Source organism: Clarias gariepinus, chromosome 4 (genome assembly GCF_024256425.1).
Source record: "Clarias gariepinus isolate MV-2021 ecotype Netherlands chromosome 4, CGAR_prim_01v2, whole genome shotgun sequence".
NCBI lineage: Eukaryota > Metazoa > Chordata > Actinopteri > Siluriformes > Clariidae > Clarias > Clarias gariepinus.
This window is the reverse complement of record NC_071103.1, coordinates 8,882,501-8,894,922: the sequence shown is the minus strand read 5'-3', so window position 1 is coordinate 8,894,922 and position 12,422 is coordinate 8,882,501. Positions and strand designations below refer to the sequence as shown.

General features: G+C 40.6%; 1 protein-coding gene across 1 annotated transcript in view; it reads right to left on the bottom strand.

Annotated features, from left to right (window-relative positions):
- Positions 1 to 12,422, bottom strand: part of cadm4 (cell adhesion molecule 4) — a 205,021-nt gene that overhangs the window by 86,694 nt on the left and 105,905 nt on the right. The window lies entirely within an intron of this gene.

The following is a 12,422-nucleotide window of genomic DNA, read 5'->3' as shown; positions in this document are numbered from 1 at the left end:
AGCTGTACTGTAGAGTCTATACTCTGAGCTAGAAAGAAATCAGCCTGCAGTTTCACTTATGCCCACCGGGAGCACTACAGTTCTCACTCATCTTCCATGCCGCTTTATCCTGTATTCAGCACGGGGAGAACATGCAAACTCCATGCACACAGGCGGGAATCGAACCCAGACCCTGGAGGTGCAGGGTGACAGTCCGAAAGCTTAAATCCTCCTACTATTTATCCCTGAATTACATATGTTTTTTCTACTTTTGTTATCCTTCTTCTTTTGTCACTGACTCAGAAAGCTGTTGGTATGTGTACAAATGGCAAATGAAATCTCTTGAACCTTGAATAGAAGGCGAACAAAAATACAAAAGGCAAATGAAAAGAACAGGGTGTTTTTCTTCCTTTCTTTAGTTTTTACCTTAAAAGGAGGTATACACGGGTCAGTGTAAACAGAGACGTTGCTAGACGTTTTCTAAAATCACATCTATAAATTTTATACACCATATTTTATGTTGTTTTTGCAAATTAACGTATAAAATAATGATTGTTAAAGTTAGCATTGTTAAAGTTGGCAAAACTAGTTACAGGGGCAGTGGTGGCTCAGTGTGTTAAGGCTCTAGGTTACGGACCGGAAGATCAGCGGTTCGAGCACCAGCTCCGCCCTTGAGCAAGGCCCTAAACCCTGTCTGCTCCAGGGGCGCTGTAAAAATCCCTGCGCTCTGACCCCTGCCTACCAACAAGAAGCTGGGATGTGCAAAGAATTAAGCATTTCACTGCATATCGTACTGTGTATGTGACTAATAAAATTTTATTTGATTTGAAATCTGTTCTCGACTGTGAATGGTTTAGATCATTAGGGTCGACCCTAATAGTACAGGGTATTTTCGTATTTCTAAATCTATTACACATACACAATAAAAGACAGGAAGCACATCTATATTCCTTTTTTTTTTTTAAGTCAAAGGTTTTTCAAATTAGTTTTTTAATTTTTAATTTTTTTTTTTCAATCAGCCAGCCATTAGTAACTTAAAATTGCCAGACTGTCCTATTGATCTTCACTGCACTTAAAATGCATGAAGGCGGGACTTAAATTATAGTGTCTTTTAGTATAGTTTGGAACAGTTTAGCTAACTGCATGTTGTTAATATTAATTATTATTATATTGTATTAAAACATTTGTTTTATTCACTGTACCTTATTTTCCAATAGTATTGTCATTAAAGAGAGATTATTTAGCTAAACACTTTTCCAAGAATTGACGAATTATCCGGAAATACAGCGGTACAGTACCTCGGCATACAAATTTAAAGCAACGTCATATTGTGAAGCGCATTTTCCCATAGGAAACAATATAAATGCAGATAATCCGTTCAAGCCACCAAATATATTATTAATATTACGAATTTCCGACACTATAATCATATTTTTTGCATAAAAAAACAATCAAAATAAACATGTAAATGAAGTAAAATATGAAATGAATAGATATAAATTTTATGCAGGACCACTGCAGTATAGTTTATCACAGTTTAGCTAACAAAATGTTGTTAATATTATTTAATAACTAAATCTCAGTGTCAGTCTAAAAACATTTATTGTTATCATTTTACCTTATTCATTCATTCATTAAAGACAGATTATACTGATAAAAACTTTCCTTGAAACTGATGAATGACTCAGAAGTATATAATTTTTTTTATATATAAAAAATATAATGAAGAAAGAGAAAAAACAGATTTTTCCCCTCTTTCTTTGTAAGCTTGCCTGGTGGCATCAGCATCAAAATCCAGTCAAATGCTTTGGTAAGACTTTGTCTTGTTTTTTTTTATTCCCATTATACAGCCACATACATTACAACTGGCCTTAGACACAACTTCTGAGTTCAGATGCACACCTCTCCTTAAATCTTCCCGCTGTCAGGTGAAATGCATCGAAGTTCTCTTCTGCATAATCACACGGTGGTGGGTAGAGATTAGGCAGGGGAAAAAAAAGGTGGTGGATTTTGTTAAACCTGGAGGCAAAAACAAATAAACAGAAAAAGGGGGAAAAAAAGAACAGATTGGCTGCGTGAAGAAGGATGAGCAGCAAGCAGGTGAGAAAAATGGGAGGAAGATTCAAAACAATTGTGATTAATTGAGTGATTGATTGAAGGTCAGAGACTCTCCTGGAGAGAAATATTTCTCATCACCCCTCACCTGTTCACATTCTACTCGATTTCATTCATCTCCTCGCCTATCTATAATACTCTCTGTAATTTCTTCTGATTCATGCCACGTCCATCACACCTTCCGCGACTTTTCTCAGCATTTCTCATCTATTTTCCTGCTCAGAATTCTCTACTTATCTCTCTCTCTCTCTCTCTCTCTCTCTCTCTCTCTGTTTTAATACAGGGTGTGTGACAGTGATGTCTAAATTGATCCTGGAAAAAAAAAATCCACAATGTTAGCTGAACACTTACTGAAGGACATGACTTGAATGACAAAATGTCTCACTCCGTCACTGTCAGAGCGATGCTCTGCTCTGAACCCCGAGGAAAAAAAAAACAAAAACATTTTAATACTCCAACTTTCTAACTCTCTTTATCTACGACTTTATCTCTCCCTTCCTCTCATCCTCCTGACTTCTCGGCCTTTAAAGGCGATCCTCTTCGAGAATGTGACACATGTGCATTAATAACAGACAAGCTTCAGTTCAAAATGTTTAGTCGCAGGAAAATTATCATCCACAGAACAGTTTGTTATTAGACGATCATTTACTGCGACCGACCATTTTGGGATGCGTCATTCCTCCTTAACCGCATACTACAGTATGTCAAGGAATGTTTTCACAAGCCTTATTTTTAAAGTTATTAAGACCCGAAAATGAACCCAAAATGTCTTGTTACCAAGTAACCTCAAAAAGTCATCTGTGCAAATTAGACATAATAAAAAGTTACAGCCTTATCTTAATTACAAAATAGTATTACTTACATACAAGGCTTTAAATGGTTTAGCTCCCACATATCTAACCAGTCTTCTGATACGCTAAAATCCACCACGTTCCTTAAGATCACAAAACGCCGGACTTCTGGTAGTTCCCAAAATATCTAAATCTACAAAAGGTTGGTAGGGCTTTGTCATATTAAGCTCCAAAGCTTTGGAATAGCCTTCCAGACAGTGTTCGGGGCTCGGACACAGTTTCCCAGTTAAGTAGACTTAAGACGCATCTCTTTAATCTAGCATACGCGTAACTTATCCCATAACCTCATACTCCAGTACATCTATCCTCAATGGCAACTACGCTAATTCTTTCCATTTGATCTTTATTTTTCTGACCCATCCCGAGTCACCTGGAGTTTGTGCCAGCTTCAGTAGACAAAGGCCAAAAAACCCTGCGAGGTTCCCGAGTCATCCAGAGAAGGACCAGCTCCAACTGGATTCTGTCTCATGATGGTTTGGATCTACACATGCTGCTCCTGAGCTCCCAGTGATGCAGACCCCATCTGCCCTCTGCACCTGCTGACTCGTCCCTGTGCTGAACTGGACTTCTGCATACCAGCATAACACTGGACTTCACCCTTGGCTTGCTCATCAGAGACAATCTCATTATTATCTAGACACATCATGTTTTCTCACACATACTGTACACACTTTTCTTTTTACATTTTCTTTTCATGTTTGTGAAGCTGCTTTAAGACAATGACCAAATATAAATATAATTGAATTGAATTATCCCTGACGGTTCTAAAGTGCTAAAGCTGGAGACTCCTTGTATAGAGTAAATGCTAAATACAACATCTCGAGAAGATGGTGAGACAGAGGCAGTGGTGGCTCAGTGTGTTAAAGCTCTGAGTTACTGATCAGAAAGTTGGTGTTTCGAGTCCCAGCTCCACCAAGTTGTGGTTAATGGGCCCTTAAGCAAGGCCATATAAAAGATGAACATGCACTTTGAGCCAAGCTTACTAACAAAACCTGGGATATGTAAGAAAAAACACATATGTGGACAAACTTCATTCATTGTTCAATAAAACACCTTTTGGTAAAAAAAAACTTAATGTTCACGTATAAAAGTGCTCGATTCTAGAACCACTCATAGGATCATGCCGATACCATCAGAGGGGAAAAAAACACCTGTGTAGAGATCTGATAACCTGGTCATTCAAAACATTTAGGTCAAGAGCTGAGTTGATTTTTTTTTTTTTTGCCACATAACGTTGCTGAGCCTAAACCTGAAGCCACCCCAGAGCCTCCTGAGACCTCTACATTATTAATGATGCGTGCTTTGCTTCATGCACGACCCTTTTTACCCTGATGCACCCATCGCTTTGTAAAAAGGTCAATCTGGACTCATCAGACCACATGACTTTTTTCCTCTAGTCCACTTTTTATGTTCCCTAAAAGCCTTTTTTCAGATAAGTCTTATAATAAAAATTGCTTTTCTTATGGCCGCCCAGCTGTTTAGTCCCAATCCTGCGAGTTCTCACCACATTGTGTTCTTATGGAAACACCTCTTACTTTAACTAATAAACATAGCTGTGATTTATACCTGCGATTCTTCCAGATCCAACCTCAGCGAGCATTTAAGTGATTTCCATTCATGATTTTTTCGTTCCCTACCCTTATAGTTTGACACTTCAGCTTTATCTTTCCAGGTTAATTCAGTCAATAATGTGTTTCTTTGCTTCCTGCAGGCCAATAATTGAACTCTTTTAAAATAGTGGCTTTTTTTTTTTTTTTTTGGGCCAGGCAGGTTTTTTTTTATATAATAACATGGCTTGAGTACAGTAGTAGTGCTTTATAATCACAGGTTCACATTAGAGCGCTTGGTCTCATATGATATCATTTCCGTAATAACACCTTTCACATACACGATCATTGATGCTCCATATAACTAAGTTTTTTTCTCTTATTTTGCACATTTAAAAGTGCATTAGTGTTGATATAAGTGTTGATAAAGTGAAAGTTATTCAATAATGTTAAAGGTGTTTTATTTTAATGAGCTCATGAGAATAAAGCGTGTCTTCCGCCCCATGGAAGTGCACAGGACAGGCCAAAAGTTGCCTAAGCATCTGCTAATGTGCCCTTTTTTGGCTGAGGTGCCTTTTGTTGTTGTGCCTGCATAAATACAAAATAGGCTGTAATTCCTCCACAATTAGGCACATTTTTAAACTTTCCCTCTGGTTTTAATAAGCGATTGGTGTTACTTCCGTTACTATAACCAATATTAATAATAAGTAACGGTAACCTAGCTAGAGCTTTACTTTCTATAATTATAAAAAAATCAAATAATAGATAGAAATTGTAATGAGATTGTGTTTGAATAAGTAAGCAGCGCTGTCTCATGGTGTGGGAAATAAGCAGGCAACTTGACATAAGCAGGCAACTTAACACTGTTTGAAGTGAGGTGAGCGTGTAATGAGCTCCACAAGCACTTCGCCTGAAACTAATCATCATCATGCATTATCTTAATCCTAGTAGCTCTGAAATAACACCACCAGGAAAAAAAAAAAAAAGGCCAGGTTAGAACACCACTCGCGATTTGACTGATCGACTAACTCCAGCTGACGCGAGCGGAAAATCTGTGTAAATCTCATCTGCCTCTAAACCACTGTTTTTAATTCATGTCGTTTTTTTTCTTTTTTTCTTAAGTTGGTCTTAAAGCGGCGGAGTCGAGTTTGAGTCCTGAGGGCCGCCGAGCTGATTCCCAGACACGCCGCTTCAACTCATCAGCTAATTAGCAAGGTCACGGCAGCCTGCTAAGGTTATTACTGTTTATTCATGAGCTAAATTATCTTTCTTTTTGTTCTTGGAGAGAAAAAAAAAAAAAGATACGCAATAAGACTTAGGACTTAAAAGCTATTATTGCGTTTATGGACGTTTTCTCCGCGCCTTTGTGTTCTAAAGCACTTCCTGTTATGCAACAAACCAAGAAGCAGTACTAATGGCAAGGACATCTCTCTCTCTCTCTCTCTTTGTCTCTCTCTCTCTCTCTTTCTTTTAATGCCTAATCCTGACATGCTTATAGGCTTCTACATTTAAAAAAAAAATCTTCTTGACATAATCCGTGTAAACACTCCCCAACACGTCGCCGCAGCATTTCCCCCGACCCTGTATCACTGTCTTTTCATCCAGCAGGACGCGCTCTCTAGTTTGTCTCCGCCGTCTGCTGCTCGGTCTCCTCTCTTCCACCGTCTCTGTCTCTCCTTCATCCCATGCCATGCCTCTATCCCCCAGGACACAATTACACTCTCCCCCTGGATACCGACTAATTACTGTGGCTTTTAAAAAAAATCTGCCATGAATGAATAAATATGAGTAGGGGACAGGAGGAGCGTGGAGCGCAGATTAATAAATGCTAATCCCTGGCGCAGTTCTCTGACTTGAGGACAGAATGGGACACACACACACACACACGCTTGCACACTTGCACGGATGCTGCAGTTGCTTTCGCACAGTGGGAGTTCAGGGTTAAACCAAATTTCCACACCTGTGCAGGACAAACAGACTCTCTCTCTCTCCCCCAGGGGGGCAACACGCCACTTAAACAGGGGACGCACTGGGAAAAGCATCTGTGTGAAATCAAATGCTCTCCGAGAGAAGCTCGGTTTAATAAATGGCAGGATGAGAATGCGCAGGGAGTTAAACGCCATCCGCAGCTCAGCTGCAACGGCGCGCTGTGTAGAAACAGCATGGTCGTAATTAAAGCCATGTGCTTTCTTGTTAGCTACAGGTCTGCAGAGTTTAGCGCTTAATAATGATAAAGTCGGGAGAAGCTGTGAGTGGCGGTTGATACTGACGTTTATTTAGTGTGAGGATAAAAAAAATGAATATCTGTCAATATCTCAACAGTTCAACTATTATATGTACGAGAAACACATTATGTCATGTGGTCTCAGTCCTGGCATAGTAAGAATGATGTAAGATGAACGACAAGGTGTGTTCAAGTCAAACTGGGACTTAATAACACAACTAGTGCTTAATGATCTGACTGCCTGCTTCACGTCTGAAAAGTTTCCTGTTTTGGAAAGAAAAATGGCCTGCTTTGATCATCAAAGGCATTCTGATTTCGCAGGACTAGCACTGCTCACCGCACCACTTGCACATTGTGGAATGCGATTTCCACATGTTTGAGCCATTAAAGGAGCTCCTGGGAGGCCAGCGTTTTAGACCTGTATACAAGATAGTATCCAAGCACTTATGAAATGCTGGGAAAAGTGCATTAGTGTTCAGAGGATTCTTTAAAAAAAATAAAGCTGCCAAAGTCCTTATTGTTATTAAGCGTTATTTAAAGTCCAGTATTACACATGCATGCATAAACACACTTAAAGACAATTAGACGGCTGCATTCGTGATTTATGATTTCAGCTTTTAAAGTCTGTACTGGCTTCATGTCATCAGAACTCTGAATACTAAACAAACCCAAACAGAAGTGCGTCTAAATCTTTTGTTCAATACAAAAGAGTTTTTTTTTTTTTTAATGCCACTTGTGCTATAATCCAGTTTGTATTCGTACCATTAGACTATGTGTGTTTAGTTAATCTGCTTCTCTACTCCCTGACACATTTGAAGGAAAATGTACAGTATGAGATATAATTCACATCGTTTCAAAATTGCAATTCTTGTGAACCTTCTTGGATGTATCCGTTAAAACAAATTTATAATAATAAACAGTATATATCAATTAGTTGATCAAATCTCGTCATGTGGCGATGTCCGTTATACACAGCATGAACCTACACTCTGGTCTAGAAAGAAATCAAGCCCCACCGTCTCTTTCACATTCCATTGTGTGTATTTGATTTAAAAGAACCAGTAGTTCATTACTCGCTAATGAAAAAAGTAAAAAAAAAAAAAATTGCTTTAAGACAACAGCATATATTCTAAAGCATGATGATGTCTTTCTCACTGCTTCAATTGATCTGAATTTTAAATCGTACTTTAATTGTCAGTTTACCGCTTTCTTAAAAAAAAAAAACGTAATGGCTACAGTTTATTAGGTAAAATCACATTATTCTTAAATCATTTAAATAAAACTTCCATAACTGGGTTGTTTTGCTGCCTTGTATTTTAGCTGACTAATTAGTGTGACATTTACACTCTAAATTAATGCATTTTACAAAGAAAAAAGTTGTGAAGCCAAAAAGAATAAATAAAGTTGTGAAGCCAAAAAGAATAAATAAAGTCGCACACAATAATAATAATATAATATAATAATATTTCCTTGGACCGCCTTTAGTCCTGTGTTCGCTGTGGCATTGTTTCAATAACCATATGCAACTTGAATGATGTTCGTCTTCTCCGGCATGTCTCTTTTTGTCTATGGTGGCCAATTCATGTATGAAAATGATTTTGCTCCACAGCCATCTTTCATAATTTGAGCCTAATAAATTGTTGTTTCATGCCATCAGGTCGTCAGCTGACTGCACTTTATTGCCACATACAGTAACATTGCGGAGCCTGGAACAGAAGCAACTCTAGATCATACTGTAACGCTGTCTCCAGATGTTTGTACTGTACAGTGGGCTCTTTGCATTATGGGTGCATCGCTTTATGCACTTCGCAGCCACCCTCAGGAATAGATCAGCTCAGCTCAGCGGTTAAGGCATTGGTACTACAGTTCGAAAGATCCCTGGTTCAAATCCCACGACCACAAAGTTGTCCCTGTTGGGCCCTTGAGCAAGGCCCTTAACCCTCAACTGCTCAGATGTATAATGAGATAAAAATGTAAGTTGCTTTGGATAAGAGTGTCTGCTAAATAAATAGGGTCGGTCTAGACCACATGATTAGTCTCACTAACAAGTGATTTTCTTATGGCCAGACAGCTGTTTAGTCCCAATCCTGTGAGTTCTGAATCCTTGTGCGTGGGAAAATGCCCTTATTTGCACTATTGAACGTAGCCGAATTAAAAATACTTACTTTTACGATGCAACTTCACTAAGCGTTTTAGTGATCGCCATTTATCATTGTTTTGTTTGTTCAGAACCCTTTTGTTTAACCGGAAACTGCTAATGTATTTCCTATTGTCTGTTCATCTCCAGGTCTTTGACTTAAATGTTAATGACTGCTTCTAATAAAATACGGTATGTACAGTACGTGACACAGGGCACCCGACCTAATGCTTAAATATGCTCTCTTTCCTGATGATAAACAGAGATCCCTCCCGGTTCGAACACTGGCCAGTAAGTGTATCATGGTGAAGCGGACTCTTTTCAAACCTAACAACGGGATACCCATGTCTTTTAAGCTTTTTTTCTTTTTCAGCCGCACAGTTTTTGACACGTTGTACATGACGAGGCTATATTGGAATAAATGAACTATGATATAAAACTAAATACTCTTATTTAAGTCAAGCGAATGCAGTCTTTCTTTCGCTCTCATGACAAAATGATGTGAATGTGTAGAGGATAAAAGGCTAAACTCGACACCTAAAACCTGCTCATAATGCTAAATAGCTGGAACGAAATCCAGTCAAAACATCCCATCGTTTGGCGTATTCATCACCACGGAGCAGAAAACCACACTAGAGATTACCCAGATTTGCACCCGATGGCAAACCATCAACCCAGTGTGAACAAGATCAAGTTTTAAAAGGGGACAGTGAGAGGGAGAACTAGAAACACTTTCCCATCAAAAGAGCAGTGAAAAGCTTCGTCACTGGTGGCCATTTTGCTATTCATGACTTTTTGGGGTGGTGGGCGAAAACGGAGAGATTAATAGCACGGACGGGGAGTGTGGAGCTCTGTTTAATAAAGGCCAAGCTAACGGAGTGCAAAGGAACTAAATGACCCCAGCAGGTCCCAGGCTGGGCCTTTTTAATGGACTTTCATCAAGTCACGCAGGGCGACGCTCGTAAATCCTGCCCTCCACTGACAGGTACGTGGGCACAGCAGGAGTGTCCCTTTGAAAGCGCTAAGCTCTGCATGTCTGGATGCTTTAAAGGCCAATCGCAGAAGCAGAAGTGTTTCAAATGAATGCTAAGCTAACCCTGACACACAGCAGGACATTATCAGAGGGAGACACAAAGCTCTTTATTAATCAGCCATGTGTGTGCGTGTAGCCGTTGCGCGGCACCGACGTAGCACTCGGGGAAAAATGTAAGAGGTTATAAAGGGGAAGAGGTGGTCATGAGGACAGAGAACAGAGGCGAGCTGGTACATGATTTGGAAGCGTCCCACATAGTTCTCCCACAGAAGATCTGGGTATCGTACTGTACGCTTCCAGGATGGTAGTCCGGAACATGTCATGAGGTCAGTCGGTATGAACTAAACGCCAGGTATTGGCGACAGTCTGGAAAAAAAATAATATATAATTTTGGCACCGGTTAGGGTCAGGGGTAGTTCAGACATTGGACTACGGTTCGAAAGGTCCCAGGTTCAAATCTCACGACCACCAAGTTGTCCCTGTTGGGCCCTTGAGCAAGACCCTTAACCCTCAACTGCTCAGATGCATAATGAGATAAAAATGTAAGTCGTCGCTCTGAATAAGGGTGTCTTAGATGTCCAAATGCCTTAAATGTAATGTAAATATCTCCTTTCACCTCCAGGGTCGAGGGTTCGATTGGACTACAAAAGCTCCTAGATGGGTGGATGGATAAGAATTTATATATAGCCAAAAGTATGTGGACACCTCATCATAACACTTGTGACCTACCTGTTCAAGATTTAGAACAAATTGTTCCTTGTTAGAATAACCTTTACTATTATGCAAAGGCATTGGACTTGGAGATTTTGGAAACCTGGATGTTGGGATTGGTGTTCAGCGCCAACAGCATTAACGAGGTCAGGGGCTGATGTCAGTGAGAACGCCTGGGGTGCAGCTGGTTCATCCCAAAGGTGCTCCGTGGGGTTGAGGTCAGGGCTCTGTGCGAGAGTTCTTCTAATCCAACCTTGTCGAACCTGAAGCTTGCTTTGTGCCTAGAGGCATCTTCATGCTGGAGCTGGATTGGCTTACTGTAGCTCTCTTCGTTCCACTGAAGGAAAATTCTAATGCTACAACATACAGCACCATGATGAAACTGGCTCTCATGAAGACCATCCCAGGAACGCAAGAACAAAGTTTACCTCCACCAGCCTCAGAAATCAAAATTATCAACTGTTCAAAGGAGAATATTTCATATTGTGGACGCCTTCAGCATTGTTTTGCAATGAAAGAAATAAACGTCAGGGTTTCGAAGGTGTGTCCATACAGTACATTTGGCTAGTGGTGTATAGTCTGCTTGAATTCACTTTGAAGGCAACGCACATTCTTGTGATGATCAGGTGTTTACATACATGCTGTGAATTGGAATTTGAAACAATTGTTCAGAATGTTTAATTTCGTAACAAGTTAGCAAAAATGTCCACGTCCGAACACGTGACGGTTCGGCGCTTACCCTGGAGGAAACGTGGGTTGCTTTGTTTAAAAAAAAAAAAAAAAAGTTTCTTGAACAGACTTTTTTGCGGGAAAAAAAAAGAAGAAAAGTTTGTGTCTGTGTCATTCTGTGTCACGGCGCTAGTACATCATTAGAGGCTCGGACACAGACAGCGACATGCCACTCTCCACAGTGGGATTACCATTAGTGTCAACATGACTTCCTCTCTCTCTCTCTCTCTCTCTCAAACACATACACACACACATCCCTAATTCCTCTTGTCTGTCTGTGGCCATCTCGTATTCCATCTGTATCTGTATCCCCTCCATCTCTCTCGTCCGTCTCTGTCTCTTAGGTGGAAAGATTGAGCGCTCTCAATTACCATAATAACCGTTCCAATTAGTGTCCACTACTTACACGCTCTAATCAATAGCGACGTTACCATTACAGCTTAATACATCACCCGACCTTGAACTGCCACACGCTCTTATGCATACACACATACACACATCCTACATATCCTCCTACTTTACACACCCCTGAGTCACAGCTTGCTCTCTTCCTCACCTCTCACTCCTCACTCCTCACCCCTCTCTCTCTCTCTCTCGCTCTCCGAGTCGCCCACCTCCCCACCCTGGATTACATCTCCATGGAGACAGGTGCCTGGCAACAGCTGGAGGAGGCGAGCAGTCGTTGTGGTGATGGCGACGCGAGGCGGCGATGTCACGGCCTGATTACATCACGAACGCTCGGGCTGCCGCCGGCTTTTGTTATGCGCCGACTTGATTTCCTCGGCCGCCGCTGTCACCTTATCCATCACTCCATCCGGCCACGCCTCCTCCCATCCCCACATCTTTCTGCACCATATAGGGGACAGTGTGTCATCGGTCTGTCTCACACACACACACACACACACACACACACAGACTGCCCACAAAGCTTTTATTTCCTGCTCCAAATAAGGTGCACTGTATCACCACCTCATGGTGAGCTCACTGTAGCCTCTACAATCACTCGTTCTTCTGCTCTCACACACACACACACACACACACACACACACACTCAACAGTCTGCACGATCACCTTTATTTGTGTCTGAATAGATTCT